The 20,318-nt window shown below is 44.7% G+C and overlaps 1 long non-coding RNA gene and 1 pseudogene across 4 annotated transcripts; both read left to right on the forward strand.

Annotated features, from left to right (window-relative positions):
- Positions 1-3,601: 3,601 nt before the first annotated feature.
- LOC136472030 ((E)-beta-caryophyllene synthase-like) lies at positions 3,602-8,670 on the forward strand (annotated as a pseudogene).
- A 2,458-nt stretch (positions 8,671-11,128) lies between these two features.
- LOC136472031 (uncharacterized) lies at positions 11,129-19,535 on the forward strand. 4 transcript variants are annotated; one of them, XR_010762201.1, is made up of 7 exons: positions 11,129-11,475; positions 12,170-12,224; positions 12,307-12,347; positions 16,916-16,961; positions 17,156-17,207; positions 18,504-18,602; positions 19,230-19,535. It is a non-coding gene; the product is annotated as an uncharacterized lncRNA (long non-coding RNA). The 4 variants fall into 4 exon arrangements; XR_010762200.1 differs by having other exon boundaries at positions 16,919-16,961; XR_010762199.1 differs by having other exon boundaries at positions 11,129-12,224.
- Positions 19,536-20,318: the final 783 nt, after the last annotated feature.

Here is a 20,318-nt window from a genome sequence, read left to right on the forward strand (position 1 = left end):
GCCCCGTACCTCCTTACACTGTCTGCTATCAACCTAGCAGTAGTGGCAATATCCTACCAAGTAGTCCGGCCGTCCCGCACCATATAGAGCGAGTGGTATGTAAGGCTTCCCGGTGAATCTGAGTACTAGTAAGTCCTTAGGGTTGACCAAGCTAGAATGTCTTCATCAGGGTTTCCATTCATCGTGCCACCACAGCACCTCCACCCCGGGCTCCTCCCATCACAGGTTCACACCCAGGGCCACCTCATATACCATTTACCCACCACAGGTATCCATTCTAGGGGTGCCCAGGTAGCACCCCATGGCAAGACTTGCCCCAGGCTCGTCGTATACTCCAACTTGGTCGACACAACCCTCACCCTCCACACACCCAAGTCACACACACAGCACTCGCCCCATAGTCTAGATAACACCAGTTCCCATCATGCATTAATGTAGTATAAGCGTAGTAGAAGTATAAGCAATAAAATATAGCAGTAAGCGTGTGTCTAGCCTAATAGCAGGGTATGCAGGGGGGGTAAGGTTGCGTCAAGGTAAAGGCCATCAAGTAAGCATACTACCATGTAAGTCCTATCATAGTCTGATCATAGCAGTAAAGTAAAGCAATAGCAGTTCTATATTAGCCATGCGTAATAGGTGCTACGAGATTGGGTGGGATGTGGCACCTTCAGTGTAGTCATCTCCGTACTCCTCACGGTACTCACGATCCTCGTCCGTCTGGTTCTCCTCCGAGTCTGCATCGATCGCATTATAGTCGCGTTAGCGACGTCTATAGAATAGCATAAAGAAGCAATGGAAATTCAAAAGAGCCAAATGCACTCAAACATGGGTTCATTACGTAGAGCTTGATTTTAGATGAATTTCGGTCCTGGTTTCGTATTTTTCTGAGGTCGTATGAATAAGTTATGAATTTCCGAAGTTTAATTCATTTCTGAAATTGGAAAAGGCTGAATTACTCCTAGGCTGACACGTGTCATGCTGTGACTGGTCCACGTGGCATGCTAACGTCAGCATGACGTCATTGGCTCGGCTCTGAGCTGACAAGTGGGGTCCTGCTGACGTTAGCATGACGTCATCATCGTCATCGGTCCGACAGGTGGGACCAGGGACTCTTGGGTCACTGACATGTGGGGTTGGTCAAAGTCAACGTCAAGTCAACGGGTGAGTCAATAGTCAACGGATCAAGGTCACTGACGTGTGGAGCCAGTGCTGCTGACGTCAGCAGCTGATGTCATCGTGACGTCAGCATGCCGTCACCCTGGCTATGTTTGTTACTGACAGGTGGGTCCCGCGTGACGTCGACATGACGTCAGCATGACGTCACTTACCGACATGTGGGTCCCGAGTCTTTGTGACACTGACATGTGGGGCCAGGTCAACTGTCAACGTTGACCGGTCAACGGTCAACTTGGACTGGGTCTCAAACGGGCTCTGGCAGGCTCGGATTGGGCCGGTCTAGGCCGGGCCGACCCGGACACGTGGCATGCTGTGGCGCTGCCACGTCGCTACCATGGGCCTCCATTGGGCCTCGTCTACCATGCGGCCCGCACTATGGTTCATGGTAGACTGGCGTTCACGTTCCATGGACCGCAGACACAGTCTGTGGTGGGCCGTGTCCACGCTACTGTCTCCTTCGCCTGGTTCACGGTGGACCGAGCGTAGGGTTGCGCTGCCCATCTCACCCCCTCTCCTCTGTTTTTCCCACGGCGGCTTACACGCCGGCGGCGGGCGCCCGGTGAGCCATGCCAGCGACGTTGGTGCGCGATTGATGCGGGTGAAAGCTCCGCCGAGCCTCGGCGTCCTCGTTGGTGGGGTTAACGCGGTGTGCGGGGTCCTGTGGTGTGCCGGCCACGGCAGCGGTCTTTCGGGCACGACGGCGGCGTCGGTGAGGTGGCTACGGCCTCGGAGAGGTGTCTCGGTGGTGCGCGTGAGCTTCACGAGGCTATTGCGGGCATAGTGATGTTCTAGTGCTGCCCTGGCGGCCTCCGGTGGTGGCTGTCCGCGTGCACGGAGGCATCGGCAAGGTCTCAAACGGCGGCGAGCTCGTACCGATTGGCTGGGGAGGGGTCTCAGCAAAGTGCTCACCGCGCAGTGCTCGGCGAGGCTAGGCGATGCAGTGGCGGTTCGAGGTCGTGTAGCTCCGGAAGCAGTGCAGCGCTGCTGTAGCCGATCATGGCGTCGTCTCCTGCTCCGGCGGCTTCGGTGGTGCTCCGATGGCGCCCCCTTCTCCCTTCTCCCTCTTCTCCCTATTCTCTCTTGGCTCGGGTGCGTAGTGGACGGCCACAAAGTGGCGCCGGGGCGATGAGAGAGCTCTAGGGCACCCGAGGCCGGGGCTTTATAGCCGAAGCTCGGCCATGGAGCTCGGTGAACGGCGGATGGAGATCGAGGGGCGATCGGAGGCGCGTGCATTGCATCCAACGGCTTACGCGTGGTTGCGTGGGCGCGGCGCCAAGGGGACAAGGCCATGCCCCGAGCGTGACTCCCCTGGCCCGCTCCTGCCAGCGTTGTCGGCCTCCGGTCGCACGGCAGTTGAGGCGTGGGCGGAGAAGATGAACAGGAGGGCTGACGGGTGGGGTCCAGTGGCAGCGGCAGCAAGCAAGGCAGACGGGCGCGCGGGCGTGAGCGGCGTGCTGGGCCGGCTCGTGGGCCGCGTGCGCGCGCGCTGGGTGGAAGGCGGGCGCGGTTGGGCTGGCTGGGCCGCGAAGCCGAGCAGGCCTGGCTGCTGTGAGGCTTCCTTCTTCCTTTTCTTTTTCTATTTTGTTTTTCTTCTTCTTTGTTTTGAATTCAAATTTGGTTTGAAATTTGAATTCCAAATTGGTGTACCTTTTAGATATGTGCCCATATCATTATTATATTTATATTAGGAATTTATTTAGCTATTTTGTATAACAAAAATAGGTGTAGTTTTGTTATACATAAATGGAAATAGTTTTCTTTTTAAACATTTATTCTTTGATTTGAGTAATAATTACTTTATGGTGTGTTTCTTTAAAGGAGTTTTTTTTAGGCATTACATAAAACATATGAAAATCCAATCACCATTTTAGTTAACATTATATGCTATGTTTCTTTTGTCAGCATTTAGATAAACATGATTTAACATATGGCATGCCATGCTTATGTGTTGACTTGGGTTGGGGTTAGACCTAATGCATCTCTTTGGTTGGGTTCCTATACATGACACTTATCAACACATGGGAGTTTTTGAGAAAAAAATTATAGTTGATATTTTTGGTGTATGGATTTTTGGGTTGTTACACCTTTACTTCACAAAATACAGGAATCTAAACCTCCACTCTCCATCCATGAAGTCCGAGGCGCACGCAATGATGTGTGTGAGAGAGAAAGCAGCTTTGGGGAAAGGACGAAGACTGAATAGGAAATAACAATGGGAGTAATGATTCAAACAATCCAAACACCTCAAAGTATTAATTCCTGTGTTGTAGAATCCCGTAGTTTTTCACTTTTCACTCTACTCTATTCCTGTGGTTTTTTTCATTCCTCCGTTTTCCATTCATTTGTTCCAAACAGATCCTTAATTCATTTTCACAGAAAAAACGCAGAAACGGGAAAAAATTCTCGCGTTCCAAACAGGGCCCCTGATGGCGAAAAGAACATCGATGGCTAGCTTGTTACATGTCGGCAGCTGCAGCTCTGCGTGTTTAAAACGTGAAGCATATTGATGCCCAAAAATGCGTGCATGACAGCAAAGAAAAAAGGAAAATTGAGTGGTCATGGACCTCGCACGCTGGCTATAAGAACACAAAGGATCGAGGTGCTTGCCATGTGTATCTGCGCAGCTGGTACGTTGTGGGTACGAGCAACAAGTAGTAGTACTAGCTAGTAGCAGCTAACCGCCATACATGGCAACCGAGGCAAAGATGGAGATCCATCCAGCTCCACAGAATGAGGACGTGCATCGTCACAAGTACCACTCCACCATGTGGGGTGATTTCTTCCTTCATCATGTCCCATGCCCTCCATTGCAAGTATGTAGTTTGTTGAACACAACTCCATCCTCTCATCACTCCTTCTCTATTATTACTAGATTTTTTTAGATAATCCCAACCTAGCATTAATGCTGTATAATCAGAGTGTGTTCAGTTACTATTTCTCTCTCCAATATCTTAGCACACATTTGTGACTAAATAGCTATATAATCATGAGATGAAGAATATGCCCGTCTAATTTAGACCAACCCCGGCCCATGGAACAAAGGATTAATAGTGTTCAACAACATTGGATCAAATAGTGTGCTCGTGCATGTGCCCGAAGGCCAGGGTATGGCTGAGTGTATGAAAAATCTGATGATCGACTTGGCCGCCCTCCGGCCTCCATAAGGTGGCATGGTATGGAGGAAACAAGATATGCACCTATCCCATTTTATATATGACTTGCTTTATTTTAACATAACTATATACTACCCCAAATGATTCTTCCTTATATGATTATATCCTTCTGTAAGGCCTGCAACACTAGAGCTTGCTCTATCTCCCTTCGTCATCTTCGAGACAATTTCCAACAGTTTCCAACAAAATATTCCGAGAATATAATGTAATTCCAATATACATGTTGTTTTTATGTTACTAGGATAAATAATTCGTTCATATTGGTTTCTCTAGTTCACACTGACCTCCATATCAACAAGTAGGTGTCTCTTCGAGTAAAACATGGCTCGTTGTGTTGTGCGTATGAAAGGGTTCACACATTGACTTTTACACTACAGACAAGATTAACTATAACATTACAAATATCTTTCTTGCGGTATTTGATGATGAAGGATAAGGTCGAAATAATGAAGGGGGAGGTGAAGAAAATGTTACTGGATGTTGATTCTTTTGATTTGTCTGATAAGTTAGATTGTATTGATACACTAGAACGGCTTGGATTGGATTATCACTATACCACAGAGATTGATGAATTAATGTGCAATGTCTTCAAAGCTAGGGATCAAGGTCTTGATCTTCCTACAACATCACATCTTTTCTATTTGCTTAGGAAGCATGGATATCATATTTCTTCTGGTAAGATTCCAGACAAATTTTGCTATTGTAATTGTCGTGTATTTCTTAGTTGGAACTTCAGGTAACCTCAGAAGAACTTTTATGGTCTACACCTTCCACCGAAGCAACAAAGAGGGGTTTTATTACTTGAAATAGTGTGGCGATACATATGCTTAAGTGTTAAATGTAGTATCTGCTTATAAAGAGGACACAACTTATAGTATTGTAATTATATTATTCTAGGGTAAAATCCATTTTCCAACCTCCAACTTGCACGGCTGTCCAATTTTAAACCCTGAATTATGAAATCAGATAGTAGACAGCCTCCAACTGTTGAAATTGGGCAAATTTGGTCCTCTAGCTGGTTTCAAAGATGGTTTCTATTTTTTTCTTAAAATGATAAAAATCTAGTTTAATCACTAAAGAATCTTAACTAAGTTATTTTAGATTAGGTAAATATGTAAGTATCAGTTTATTTTCTAAAAATGTCATCTATTATATTAGTTAATGATCTATTTAGATTTATTTTGAACTTATTTTTTTCTACTATTTTATTCATTGTATTGAAACATGAAGAAGATGAATAAATAAGATTCAAATAACTACAAAAAGAGCACCAACATATAGATGGCATCTTTAGAAAAAAATTGTACATGTTTCACATTTCTCTGATTTAAGATATAAACTACTTCTAATTTTTAGAGGTTAAACAAGTATTTTTTTTATTTTCAAAAAATAGAAAACCACCTTTGAAACTAGAGAGAGGACCAAATTTGCTCGATTTCGGTACGTAGTTGGAGATCATCCAGTACCTAGTTTCATCCTTCAAAGTTGAAAATCGAATTACCATTCAAGTTGAAGACTAAACAATGGACTCTATATTATTATTCTGTCGTTACCATCTCTTACAATTGTTTCGTAGTCTATACTTCTGGCCAACAATATAATTGATGTCTCACGTGTTTTTAATGTCACAAATGTATTTTTGAAGTTCAGAGATGACAAAGGAAATATTGTAACAGTTGATGCAAGATGTTTATTGAGAATGCATGAAGCGGCACATCTTAGAGTGAAAGGGGAAGAAATACTTGACAATATTCTTATTTTCACCAAGAGTCAGCTTCAGTGTATTGTAGACGACCTCGAACCGCAATTGAAAGAAGAAGTGAAATATGCATTGGAAACACCTCTCTTCAGAAGACTCAAAAGAGTACAAGCGAGGCAATATATCTCAATATACGAGAAAAGTACTACATATAATAATATGCTCCTAAAGTTTTCAAAGTTAGACTTCAACATTTTGCTAACCCTATATTGTGAGGAGCTGAAAGATCTTACATTGTAAGAACCATCATTAATAGCATATTGATGTTGTACTAAGTTCTCTCATTACCATTACTTCTGGATATCTTCTCATACCCTATATATATTTACAGCTGGTGGAAAGAGTTCCAAACACAGGCTAACACGTCAATCTACGCACGAGATAGGATGGTGGAGATGCATTTCTGGATGATGGGAATATTCTTTGAGCCCCAATATTCCTATTCACGAAAGATGCTTACACAATTGTTTATGATTGTGTCTATACTTGATGACTTGTATGACAATCATTGCACCACAGGAGAAGGCAATGTCTTCACTGCAGCACTGCAAAGGTTTGCAACACTTCTGTTCATATTTCATTATGTTGCTTATAGGGTTATAAATTTATATAGTCTTAATTATTTATTTGTGGAAAGCTCATGTCTCTAGAAGTTCTGTTTTTAATACATATGGTAATAAAATCATAAATTTCATAAATGACAGGTGGGATGAAGAAGCAGTAGAGCAATGCCCAACATACTTGAGGACTTTATATATAAATATACTTATACCACCATAAAAGCCATCGAGGAGGGGTTGAATCTTCAAAACAACAAACATGCCAAGTTGGTAAAAAGACTGGTATGTCTTACTGAAACAACAAGATTAAAATGGAGAAACAATTGTTTATATCACTAGGAGGAAAATTATCGTGATTGACATATCTAAAAGTCATCAAGGTTATATTATGTGTGTATGTCTAAATGTTCATTGTGCATCCTTGTAATCGGCATATCTATAATCTTACTATGGCACAATCCAATCTAAAATTAATTTAGAGCAATATGATTGTCATTGTTTTATTTTATTCGTTGTCATTGTTTCATAATCAAACAAGTGTGCAACATCTAAACTAATCTAGTTCTAACATTTTTTATTTGCATGTGTAGTAGATTAGAAAGTTAACGTGGGTGACTGCTTGATCTAAGATTAACTGCTCCATCCAAAATTTAGGGCTTATGATTATGAAAAGTGTGACTTGAAAAAATTTTGTTCAACAATTATTCAGATTATATGCATGCATAGTAGATAAAAGTTGTATCAATGGATCCACATTCCACACGCCTTTCAATACAAATTTGTTTTTATTGAAACCAATGATATCTTATAAGAGTTTAGTGGTAAGTAAAATTTAAAAATACTTGTCTAATTCTCAATACTCCGTACAGAAAGAAATAGATCAGTGAATATTTTTTTTCAGACAGAGCAATAATTTTGGCATTACTTTAAACTTATATGTGTTTGAGACTTTGGGTGCACATAGTATATGCAAGTATAAAGAATAATTAATGTGTTCCAGACAAAATGGCATTTGCTAATAACAGTAGTTAGAGCTCCCTGAGGCTTCTATTAACAATTTAAAGGTTTGCCCGGGTAGTTTTCACTTTGGAATATATTGAGCTTTCACACTAATTTTACATGCATTTTAGATAATTGACATGGCCAAATGCTACAATGCTGAGACCCAATGGCGTGACAAGAAATATGTGCCAGCCACCGTTGATGAACATCTAAAAATTTCAGCACGCGGTAGTGGTTGTATGCACTTGGTGAGCCAGGGATTCATTTCAATGGGAGATGTGGCAACTAGCGAGGCTAGCTATTGAGTGGGCTTCTACCTATCCTAAAATCATTCGAGCTGTCTGCATTATCCCACGCCTCGCTAATGATATAATGTCATGCAAGGTGCTACCAGTTGATTATATATTTTCTATGTGTTAATAAATGATAAGCTTAATTATAGAATCGTTCCTAAACTTTTCAATGTTTTTTCTCTGCAGCGAGAAGAAGCATCAAAGAATATGGTATCTACAGTGTAAACTTGTGCAAAAGAATATGGTACCACAGTAGAACAAGCCATAGAAAAGCTTAGAGAACTGATCGAGGAAGCGTGGATGGACATCACCGAAGAGTGCCTGTGACAGCCACACAACCAAAGGCTCTTCTAGAGAGGGTAGCCAACCTGGCTCGTACAATGGATTTTCTATACAAAGATGTGGATGGATACACTGATTCACGGAGTATCAAAGGCATATTGGATTCATTGTGTGTGGATCTAATCAACTAAAATTATTAGGCGACGGTGTGGCCATAATAACCAGCTGGACAACAGTTCAATATGCTCGTGTTTGTCGTGTATATATAGTTTGTATGTAGTATTTGCATATGTATTATGTTTCTTGCAAGATCTTGCAGATACACTTTAGTGATGTTTTTCTATAGGAATATGTTTACTAGCCGGAACCGTAAAATCCAAACCTTACTAGGTTTCTAAGTATGGCCTGTGGGTTCATAACTGTTGTACAACTCGATGTAATGATTGTGAATTAATAAAATACTTCTTTTATCAAGAAAAAGTATGGCTTGTTTGGCAGAGTTAGATGGAATCATTTCCGGGCACTAGAAATTATTGAAATCAGAGCTATACACATGGATGACAATTAGTTGAGCAATTTTGTTATTATTTTTAGATAAATACAGATATTCAAACCAACTTATTTTATTCTACAAACTCCAAATCATTTATGGTCTAGGAGTTAGAATTACGCTAAATAGTATGGAGCTAGAGTTGTGCGCTAAACCTGCCCTATATGACCGAGTTGGGCTGGGCCTGGCTAGTTTGTCTCCTAGACTCCTACCCTATTCTGTACTAATGCTGGCTGGGCTAGAAGCTAAGCCTATACTTACTCCATTTGTCTCTACTTAATTGTCCCAATGAAAAGCGTGATGGTCAAACTTTCTTAAGTTTGACTATGTTTGTTAAAAAAAATTATTAACAATATTTGTATCTCCAAATAAGTTTATTATGAAAAATAGATTCAATGATCTATCTAATGATACTAATTATGTCTTATAAATATTAGTATTTTTATATATATATTTAGTCAAAGTTGAGTATGTTTGACTTCTCGGAAAACGAGAAAGGCACTTGGAAAGAGATGGAGGGAGTAAGTATATATCCTTGGGCTTATTTCTTTCTAACGTTGATTTGGTTGGAGCGATCTTATATGGAAAAAGTTCATCTAACCACCTTCAACTATTGTGTGAGTCCGATTAGCCCCCTCAATCGGAGAATCAGACTTTTAAACTCCCCCAACTCTTGAAACCATTCGACGCATACCGAGAGAGAAAACAAAAAAAAAAACCCTTCTATGGTGCGGGTCCCGAGGATGTTGCTGCACGTTCCTTCATGTGAGGCTTTTCCTCCCATGTTGTATAGGACAGTAGGTGTCTCCCACAACCATACAGATGTGAGGAGGGCATTGTGGCCCATGCTTGGTGAGGCTGGGTGTTGTTACGATGCTGGCAACGGCACGACTACTATCATCCTTGGAGTTCAGCGGAAGGTTTCGGTTGCGCCATCTAGTGCAAGTATATGGTGTTGTGGCGAGTTTCCTCCTGAGGACGATCTAAAGTGGGTCGGCAACCACTGTGTTGGCTGCGGTTCATGTTGACTGGCGCGGTCGCGACTGGGCATGCATGCCTGTGGCCGGCTCGCCACCGCTGCGACACCCAATGGAAGGTGGCTCTTCATGGACAGTGGCTTTGTGAGGAGATGTTTATTGCTTCTTCTACAAGCTTGAGGACAACAATGTGCAACGACGAAGGATGCACTTTTTGCGTGATACAGGACACAAGTTGTGGCTTCTCGCGGTGGGCGGTGCCATGCAGGACGACGGAGGTAGATCTTGTAGGTTGGCATGGTGGCAACAGGTCATGTATGCCAGTGACTTGTATCACGTGGCGGTGGCAAGTTCGACGCGGCCACGACAAACCATGGCATAGCTAGGTTTTGGTCTAGCGTGTAGGGTGGTATTGGCCAATGGCCTTGCCAACGGTGATGCTTTTGGTGGTACACTCCTTGTTAGAGGTGCCCTCTTCCCTTTGGGAGTTTTGTTTGAAAAAACTTGGTTTTCCAATCGGCATTGATGGCAACTGTGGATATCATTTCTCTACCTGGAGCCTTCGCGGTGCAAAAACTCCTCCCCCTTCTTAGTTTACATTGTTTGTTTCTTGCAGCATGCATGGAGCAGTCATGGCAGATGATGCTTCTAAAGTTTGTTGGTGTTGTGATTCTTATGGTGGTAGTTTTGTTGTTGCCTCCTTTGCGAGTATATATGTTTTTGTTGTTGGGTTGTTTTTGTTTTATACTGTTGTTTGCTTCTTCTCTAATGATATTTGATAGGTATGTTCTGCCGTTGGCTTTTTGCAAAAAAAAAATGAAGAAAAAAGGACGGAGCAAGACAACAAGTCGGGGAATGGAAGTTAAAGTGCTCGGGTAAATGATTTCTTCTGCTGGCAGGAAATTAGCTTTTTTTCTTCTTTTTTTTAGAAAGCTGGCAGGAAATTAGTTTTTTTTAGGAGACCGCTGGCAGGAAATTAGTGGCACAGTATTTGCAGTCTTCCTGGGGCTTTCCGGCCCTAGTGGCTTGCGTTCCGGTTCCAATACGGCAGGGCTTTGCCCGTCAGGCCCATGTTCGCGCGGTGTGTCGGCCTCTTCCGCCGCACGAGCTTTGCCCGTCAACAAGGCCTATGCCCTCGGGCACTCGCCTGATTCTCCGCTTGCACCCGACATTTTCCCGGACGCAAGTCCATTGCTCGCTCATCCGAACTGGGCTCTTAGCCTGCCAGTCCTGGGCTCCTGGCGCCCAGCCCGTACCTGCCCTGTCGCGGTGTCGGGGATTAGGATCACGTCCGAGGAGAAACTGAGATGAAGCGTGGGCCTCGCACCGTCGGTCGCAATGCACTTTGCGGCCTCGATGGCCAGGACGCGCTCACGTCTCCGCGCCCGTGTGCGTTGTCGAGCCGGAGCTGACGACGCGGTTGGGAAGGCCGGCGGCGCGCGCACACTCGATACCTTGGATGTAGCGGTTGCCGTCTACGACCGCGAGCTCGTCGCACCGCACAACCACCGCGAGGCCTGCCGCGGAGCGCGATGCTGGCGAGGTGCACATAGAAGAGCTCCTTACAGTGGCGGAGGATGGTGGTGACGATGAATCTCGTACATGGCCAGCACCACACCCTACTGCAGGCGCTGCTCTCCCGAGGCCCCCCTCTCTGAGCGCGACTCCGCGCCGTCTACGCCGCTATCTCCGGAAAGACCCCGGTAAGCTATCCGCCTGCCTGTATCCTACTATCGCCACTCGCAGCCCAACTGCTCGACGAAATGCTCCTATAGCCTGTGTAGTTAGCCTACGTAGTCATGACATTCTGTGGCCTTTTCCATGTCCACTGAAATACCTCGGCAACAGATGCAAAAGACAAGGACGCAGTAGAAAGGTTTAAGAATTCCTCGGTAGCAGCCCAAGTTGATTGACATGTTGCCCGACTGACTGTCTTTCAGATAAACAACCCAAGTTGATTGATTAATACTCTCCTTTCTTATGGATAAGCACACATGTAAACTGCTAATTTGCTTGATAACTTTATTACGTTTCTGAACTGAATTAGGTCCTCACGAAAGTTCATAAAAGTTGGCTACAACCACTGCAGAACCATATTTGTATTTATGTTGACTACTTTCTGTGGATGTAATAATAGCAGTTATCCTATATTTCTGCAGTAGCTAGCGTTCCTATCCATTTCAAACTGTAGTATTGTAGCCAGGATGTATGCCCGACTGTACTCCTGGACTTAATTCTTAATATGTTCATCTAAGCTGCAAGCCACATGCATCGTCGTAGACATGAGAAAAATCCAAGGACCCGGTGCAACGCACGGGTATTTTTCTTTTTTTTTCTTTTTTTTGCTTCTTGTATATGTATATATATGTTTGCCTCTCTTTTTTTTATGTTTGGTAGCTGTGAGGTTCAAATTTGGTGTCCTGGTGTCTTATTTGAACTGGCCAATTAATAGGTAATTTTTTTATATATAATTTTTTTGGTTCTATGTACTATAGGTTTATGTGACTCTGTTTTTCATTTGGAATTTCATGCAGATATTGTTGATTGAAGTATTTGTCGTACTGATTATGAAATAGTAAGTTGCTTCCTCGGAAATATTTTAGTCAATAACTATTTTGTTAACATAACCATCATATGGTTAGATTTTTATGGATTTCCTGCACTTGAAGGCATTATAATCTGTGCATGCGTATAAGCAATCACCAAGGCTATGCTGTCCTTTTTCATTTTGTTTGGAGTGTGGTATTGTCTAAGGATTAATTAGGTGGATTTTTAACCTTTATTCTAGAATGGTTGCAAAGTGATATTGCTGGCATCAGTTTGAGTCATATACTTTCTTTTTTTGTGAATTACTGCCTGAACAAATTAAGTTTCTGGAGCTGGAATATCCATTTTTGCCAACTAGGCTTAGGTGTTTGCTTTGGCTTTTTGCTTGACGCTTGCATATGTACTTGTCTTTTACAAATAGTTAGGTTCAACATTGTGTTCCTTTTTGTATTTTATTCAACCATCAATACTTTGTGTTACTGTCATAATGGTGATGCTTTTTCTTGTATAATTTTTGTTCCCATGTGTCGCTTAATCTTCTACAGATACAATGTCGTGCCAAACTGATATGTTTGTCAATTGTTTGCTGCTGATGTACTATAAGAACAGTAGGGGCCGTAGCTATCGTAGGCAGAAGCCATCTACATTTGTTATCCTACATTTTTCTGTGATACAGTTTGGTGATTTTTCTTGATAGCTCATGTTATTTTTTGGTTACTTCTGCATAATCGTAGATGGGTGAAGCTATAACCAAATTTTTCTCATGTTCAGTGTCAAATGTTGACGATTGTGGAATATTTTCTACTTTCATTATGGCTACCACCTGTGTGGTACCTTTTTTTCCTGAACAAGGAGTATGGAAGCCTATTTTTGTGTATAACCACTGGGTTGTATCTCACTTTCAAGTTGACATCAGTTGTGGAAAAGGTGCTATAGTCATTCTTTTATGTTTAGTTTTCATTTTTGTTCAGTTTAATTTTGTTCAGTTTTCAGTTTCATTTTCAGTGATTCTTTTATGTTTAGTTTTCAGTTTTTTTTGTTCAGTTTCAGTTTTTTCAGTTTTCAGTTTCATTTTCAGTCATTCTTTTATGTTTAGTTTTCAGTTTTATGTATTTGCAGTTTTCAGTTTTAGTTTTGTTAGCCAACAAAAATGGTGGCTTTGAAGACGTTATTATGTAAGTGTCCCTGTTGTCAGATTGATCCCCCAGGCCAGGCCTTGCTTTTTGTTTTGCTTCTCTTTTGGATAACCTAGCGAGCTCTAGACCTGTAGCTCTATCTCTAGGGGTGGTCCATGTCCATGGCGAGGACTAGGAGTAGCCGACTAGGAGGTTTCTTCTCTGTTCTGCTCGATCGGCCATATTTTTCTGCTATGATTAGGGTTTATTAGGTCAGGTCCATGTAGCAGGGTGGTTTGTGCTTACCATGATTGCTATTGCTAGTATCTCAGCTGGTTAATTTACTATCATTAAGCCGGCGAGCCTCGGCCGTCGCTCAGGGTGCCCACGTCGCCACCGTCGTTTACAGCCCTAGGATCTTCGCTTTGACATCCACGATTCGTTCCGTCCACTGTTCTGGTCTGCGTGTTCTCGTTCCGTCCACTGTTATGGCCTGCGTGTTCTGGAGCCTTCGTTCGTTCGCTTACTCTCCGTCTCGGTGTTGTGCCCGTCCTCATCCTCTCGCCTGTACGCTCCCTCTCTCGCTCGCGAGTCGCCACGCGACTGAGGCGACGGCGCCGGCCGAACTCGGCGGTGAACGGCCCTCCGCGCGGCGGCGGCCACACTCCTCCTCCTCCTCCTCCTCCACCACCACTACCACGACCACGCCACTTCCTCCTCGCGACGCAAGTCAGCAGGTCGCGCGGCCTAGGGTTTGGCCCCTCCGTCGCCGGTCGTCCCCACGGCCGCGCGCCCAGCCAGCTGAGGCCCTGACGCGGCCGATGGCTCTGGCGGCGGAGGGTCCTCCGTGGTGGCCGTGGATGAAGACGGGGAGGTCACGTCAGCAACCTCGGCGGTGGATCTGAAGCGGCCGCTCGCGGGACCCCTCCCGGCGGCGGATCTGAAGCTGGACCACGGCGTCGACCTCGCGCCGGCAACGGAGGTGGTGGATCTGCGCCGAGCAGGCGGATCCGGCACGAGGCCTCCCCGTGTCCACTGGATCCGGCTGCATGGGCTCCACCGTCGCGCTGGACGGTGCCACACGTCCGCGACCTGGCCCCCGCTGCCCCCCGCAGGTGGCCGCGGCCGTGCCTGCCACACCGACGCGGCTTCATCCCGCAGGTTCGCTCCCCATTCAATCTATGCAGTGAATCGGGTGAAAAAAACCCCTTAATCTCCTTTCCTACCTTGCCGGCGCGCGCGAGGGGATGGCATGATGTCAAGTTGTTACCGGTGATGAACTATGCACATTGTCACTGTTGAGAATTCGTCGATTCCTGATTTATCCATTGTACATACTAAATTAGCCTACACATCTTGTGCTGTCTGTGGAGGTATGGACGATAGGAACCTAGGCAAGTTCGTCAGGTCTTACAGACCTACCAGATTGGGTTATTATTTACTTATTCTTGACACTTTCTGTTAGAGGAGTCAAGGGTCTATTGGGCCTTAGCCCATTAGGGTTAATTAGTCGCTTGCTTAGGGGCCAAGTCAGACCTCTCTATATAATGAGAGGAGATGTATCAATCTATAAAAGCAAGAGATTAGAAGGAAATCCCTTCTCTCTTGCCGGCCGTGGGCGAAGCCCCGCGGCCGGCCTCCCCCAGCGCCCGTGCAGCCCTAGCCGCCGCCGCTGCGAACAGTACCCGTGGGTACTGTAGCGCGCGGGTACTGTTCACGCCAACCGCCGTCGCTCCCCTCGACTCTCTCCTCTCAATCCTAGCAACCACATAACATCTGGTATCAGAGATCTTTGGTTCGATCATGTCCAGCCCGTCGTCTCCCGCTGCCCTCGTCCTCACCCCGGAGCAAATGACGGCCGCAATCCTGGAATTAGGGCAGGCCGTGGCGGGCATCAGGGCCTTCCTCGCTGCGACAACCTCGTTCCCAGCCGCGCCGCCGCCGTCCCAGGGCGTCCCCATCCAGCAGATGAGGTTCCCGTCGTCGTCGTCACCACTTCCGGCTTGGATCGCCGGTTCGTCGAAACCCATCTACACGGCGCCTAGTACCCAGCCGCACCTACCGCCGCTCCTGACCAACGGGGCTATCATGGCGCATGGCGGCGCCCCGGCTCCGGGCGCCCTCTACGGCGGGGTGGACGGCCCCCTGTTCCACGGCGGCAGCCTGCTGCCGACGCTCTCCGCCGCGTCGCCCTCGCTGAACAGCACGGGCGCGGCGCCCTCGGCCGCCGCACAGGACCCGCCGCCGCCCAAGTTCTACAAGTTGGAGTTCCCGATGCCAGGTTCCGATGAGCCACTGCCGGATCCCTTCGCGGGGAAGATGCTTACCCGCCAGGTGTCGGCTGCGGTGCGGCTGCAGGCTGCGGCGCGTGGCCTCCTAGCGCGCCGGCGGCTGCAGAAGATGCGCTCACCTATGCACGAGGCGACCTTGGCGGCGGTCGACCTCAGCATAGGGGAGCGTAACCTAGCATGGTCGGTCGACCTCGCCTGGTCGGACGGCTACCAGCAACCGCGCCGACCTGCTGTTGTCTTCAGGCGCAAGCATGGTGTTTTTTTCGTGGGCGGCGAACTCCAACTCTACGGCACCGGCGATATGGGAGCAGCTTCCCTCCTTGTCACCGGCGAGGACGCACTGCCTAGCGCCATCGCATTCCGCCACCGTCCGCCACGAGCACGTCTCCGCTGGTTGCTGTTGCCACTAATTCTAGGTGGCCATACCCGTGCACCCCTCTCGTTCCGATGGTCTCCATAGGATCCAGGTGGCTACACACATGCTGGTCCAGCAAGCGGAGGGTGCCTGCCATATCTTCAGGAGTCAAAAATAAAGAGTCGTAGTCTTCTTCAGGTCAATAAAATAAGCCGAGATGTAAAAGGCTTATTTTTAGGTGTTAGGTTTGTGTCTAGTGGAGGCATCGTTAGTGTCATCGTTAGATTGCAGCTCGAGGACGAGCTGCATGCCCAGGTGGGGTGTAGTGTTAGAGGAGTCAAGGGCCTATTGGGCCTTAGCCCATTAGGGTTAATTAGTCGCTTGCTTAGGGGCCAAGTCAGACCTCTCTATATAATGAGAGGAGATGTATCAATCTATAATCAAGCAAGAGATTAGAAGGAAATCCCTTCTCTCTTGCCGGCCGTGGACGAAGCCCCGCGGCCGGCCTCCCCCAGCGCCCTTGCAGCCCTAGCCGCCACAGGCGTGAACAGTACCCGCGGTACTGTAGCGCCACGGGTACTGTAGCGCGTCAGCCGCCGTCGCGACCCTCGGCTCTCTCCTCTCAATCCTAGCAACCACATAACACTTTCATATTTGCTGTGTTGGCTTCTTGTTTTTTTACATGTATGGTTCAGTGTGCTTTGAATTGACACATGCATATATGGTGTGCCGGATTTTTGTTTTTTCTATGATTTAGTGTGCTTTGCACGAAGAAACATTGGTGTTGTTGCATCAACTGAAAAAACTCTTACCAGTTTCCCCCTTTTTTGTGTAGCAGGGTAATAATGGAGTACCCAAGAATATACTAAGCCATCATCAATGTAAGTATTTTGCATCACTTCTTATTTCAGAGAATTGCTGCCAACCATTTTTTTTTCACTTTCTACTATGCATAGGCCTACTTTGGCAACCACATCCTAAACCAAATTCCTCGATCTGTTTAAGGAGTAAGTTCTGTCATGTTGTTCTCGCATTGATTCAAACTCTTATCGGTTTCCTTCTATTTTTGGTCCAGTGAGGTAAAAGTGATTACCCAAGAATGAGATACTCAGCTATCATCAGTATAGGTATTGTGCATCCCTTATTATTTTAAAGAATTGCTGACAACTAACTTTGATATTGACACAGTCCTGCCAACAGTGTTCTCCAAAAAGTATCCTATTTAGATCAATACGCTTTATGGTTCGAATTTCGATACCTATATTCTCTGATTAGATGTACATAATATTGGAGATCTTTTCTATAATTGTGATGCCTTAATAAACATGTTCGCAAAGGAAATTGGTTTTGCACGACATTAAATTTGGGGTGTTATATTGATTTCCTAATTTAGTCCAAAACATGCAAAAAAAAAAAATTGGGAAACATCAAACGGAGGTGTACCAATCTGTTATGGGAGTTGGGAATTCTATTATGTTACCTGCTTCATCGAATTATCTTGTTTACACCGCTCCATTGTATATTGCGGTAGCTACATTCTCTAATTACTTCTGCCTATTGTTCGAGTTTTTTTTTTCCCAGTTAGACTTCCTGCTCATCCAGTTTACTGCTGAGCTAACAGACATGGTGTCGGATCTTGTTTAACCTAATCCACTGTCTATTTTGATTCCTACATTCGCTAATTCGGTTTGCCTATTATTGGACATTTCCTGTTTAGTTAAACCTTCCTGCTCATCAGGTTAATTGCTGACCTTAAAAACCATGTGTCAGGTAACGTTGCCTGGACCGAACCACTTTGTCCTCATCCCTCGGTATAGCCCATTTTATGCACACATCTTTCTTTCAGGTTGCGAATTCTATTAGGATAAAAACATGGCCAAGCATTCGCGAACTTCATGCCTTGTGTTTCTTTACAAGATCCATTTTTCCTTTTCAAATGTAGAATGTGCACTGCTGATATAGGCTCAGTCTCACATAGCCTGTCTTTTCCTAATTTCATGATGGTGTCACTAGATAGATGATCTATCCCTACAAAGTACATCATGTACCGACTTTGTGGAGATTGATTCTTATGTGTTTTGGGGCCTCTTACTGTAACGCTAACATTTTTTAAAAAAATTGCTCGCCATATACCAATTTAGTCTTGCACGATGTTGCCTCTGCCGCTATATAGGTTGCTTCGTTCTAAGGTTTGCTGCTCCACCTATTTGGCTATTTCAGACCAAGTACATTTCTTGCTGTGCAGACGCTGTGCCTAATGCAAGTAGTAAGCACGTTTAGTCCTTCCTTTACATTGCTGGGCAATTGACTAACAACGCTAAAACACCATAGTTTTTCCAAGATGTCTGAACAATGTTCTTCTGTGTCTTGCAATGTTATACAATTTGACATCGCATCATTGCAATGACCATTTCTTTGTACAGGTGTACAAGCTATCCATTGCTGTGGCGTGTGCCCTCACATGGCCACCAGAACGTATTGTAATACAAGTCTTGGATGATTCCACTGATCCGATTGTTAAGGTAGGCCTTGGTTTCAGGGACATAGCTTATCTTGATTGACTAAAAGTAGAAATATTCATAAGCTTTTGGGTCAGATTGTGGTTGATGTGGTGTATTTTTTAACGTTAATTGTGACTTTAAATTGTAAAGGAATGATCAGTTTCTCATTATCAAATGGAGCATGTGAATGTTGATACTGATTTGCTAGGTTAGGTGTACTTGCTAATAGTCGGTGATGCTTGCTAGCCCTGCACTATGATGCCTACCACCTGTTTGTTAAGAGTAAGCAAACAACCAAGCAGTTCATACCTTTTCCCGACTTTTATAAAAAACAGAGATAGAATGATCATATATATGTACATACCATCCTCATGCTACGACCCTGAGTATTTGTCATGTCGGTTGCTAAAGATTAGATGCGTGTTCAATCCTACGATGCATCTTTGGTTGGATAACCAACGTGCGCAAGGGCGCGCGTGATGCACTAGTGGAGCATTATATCAGGTTGCTGCGAGAGCTGCACCGTTTTTGAGTACTAGAACTCCTAGTTATGTTTGTCGATCACTGTCCATTTTTCTCTACTTTTCTCCTACTGTATGACTGATAGCTGTGGTGAGGTTTACGAATAATGGCACTGTGTATGTCAAGGTGACTGGAGAAGAGGATGCAAATCTGATGGATGGGAGATCATTTGAGGTTGCAGGCGAAAGGATGTCGTTCTATTGCGTTCTGAGTATCAGTGTTCGTCCAGTAGAAGAAGACTCCTACCAGAATGTTAGATGCCATTAGATTTTCCCTTTTAACTTTTCTTGAGTAGTATGGCTTCTTCATATTTTTTGAAGAAATGCTTTGAAGTCCGTGGTTTTTTTGTTGAATTGTCTAGTTATGTTTGTAATAATTGAACAAGTTTTATATCTAGAACCATGTTTTTGATAAATATTAGTTCTATATGTTTTTTTAATGTTCTTTGCCCATGCTGTCAATGACTGAGATGGAGTAAGTTGAACTATTTACCTTTTTTTTTGTTAGTGTATTTGAAATTTCCTTTTTGCTGTATTTTACACTAATCTGTGCTGTGTAATTTCATTGGCAGGTTTCTTTTCAGTACATTATATTCAGTTTCAAATAGTTGTAAGTATTCTTCCTTGTTCAACTTTTTTTGTTTTCTTACATTTTGTATTTCTGCTTTTTCCTTTTTTGGATGTTTTTTTGCCTTTGAAACACCCATTTGGCTGGAAGCCTGAAATCTGGTTGTTTTTTGCATTTGGAACAACCGGTTACTGAAAGAGAACAAAGCAACCGCTTTTTTCTTTGTGTTTTTTTTTTTGTTGTTTTTTGCCTTTGAAACAACTTTTTTGTTTGACTTATAAGCCGTAATTTTTCAACAAAGCGAATGAGGCTAAAATAGACTTTCCTGTTCGCTTGACTTATAAGTCGTACTTTTTTAGCCAACGAACAATATTTTTCTCACAACGAATCAGCCAACAATACTCTCAATCGTGGCTTATCATCAAAGCGAAATAGGCACTCGCTGTGTCTGATGAACCCACCGGGCACCGTGAGAAGAACTGTGGGTCGAAAAGATAATGCTGACACGTGGCGTCATTGGTCCCCACAGAGGAGTGACTGGGAGGAGTCCACGGATACAGCCGAGGATCCACACACGTCTCCCCAAGACGTTGCTGCATGCGCTCCACGTTGTAGCAGTGGGGCCCACAGCACCAGAGGGGGACCCAC

Source organism: Miscanthus floridulus, chromosome 8, assembly GCF_019320115.1.
Source record: "Miscanthus floridulus cultivar M001 chromosome 8, ASM1932011v1, whole genome shotgun sequence".
Lineage (NCBI taxonomy): Eukaryota > Viridiplantae > Streptophyta > Magnoliopsida > Poales > Poaceae > Miscanthus > Miscanthus floridulus.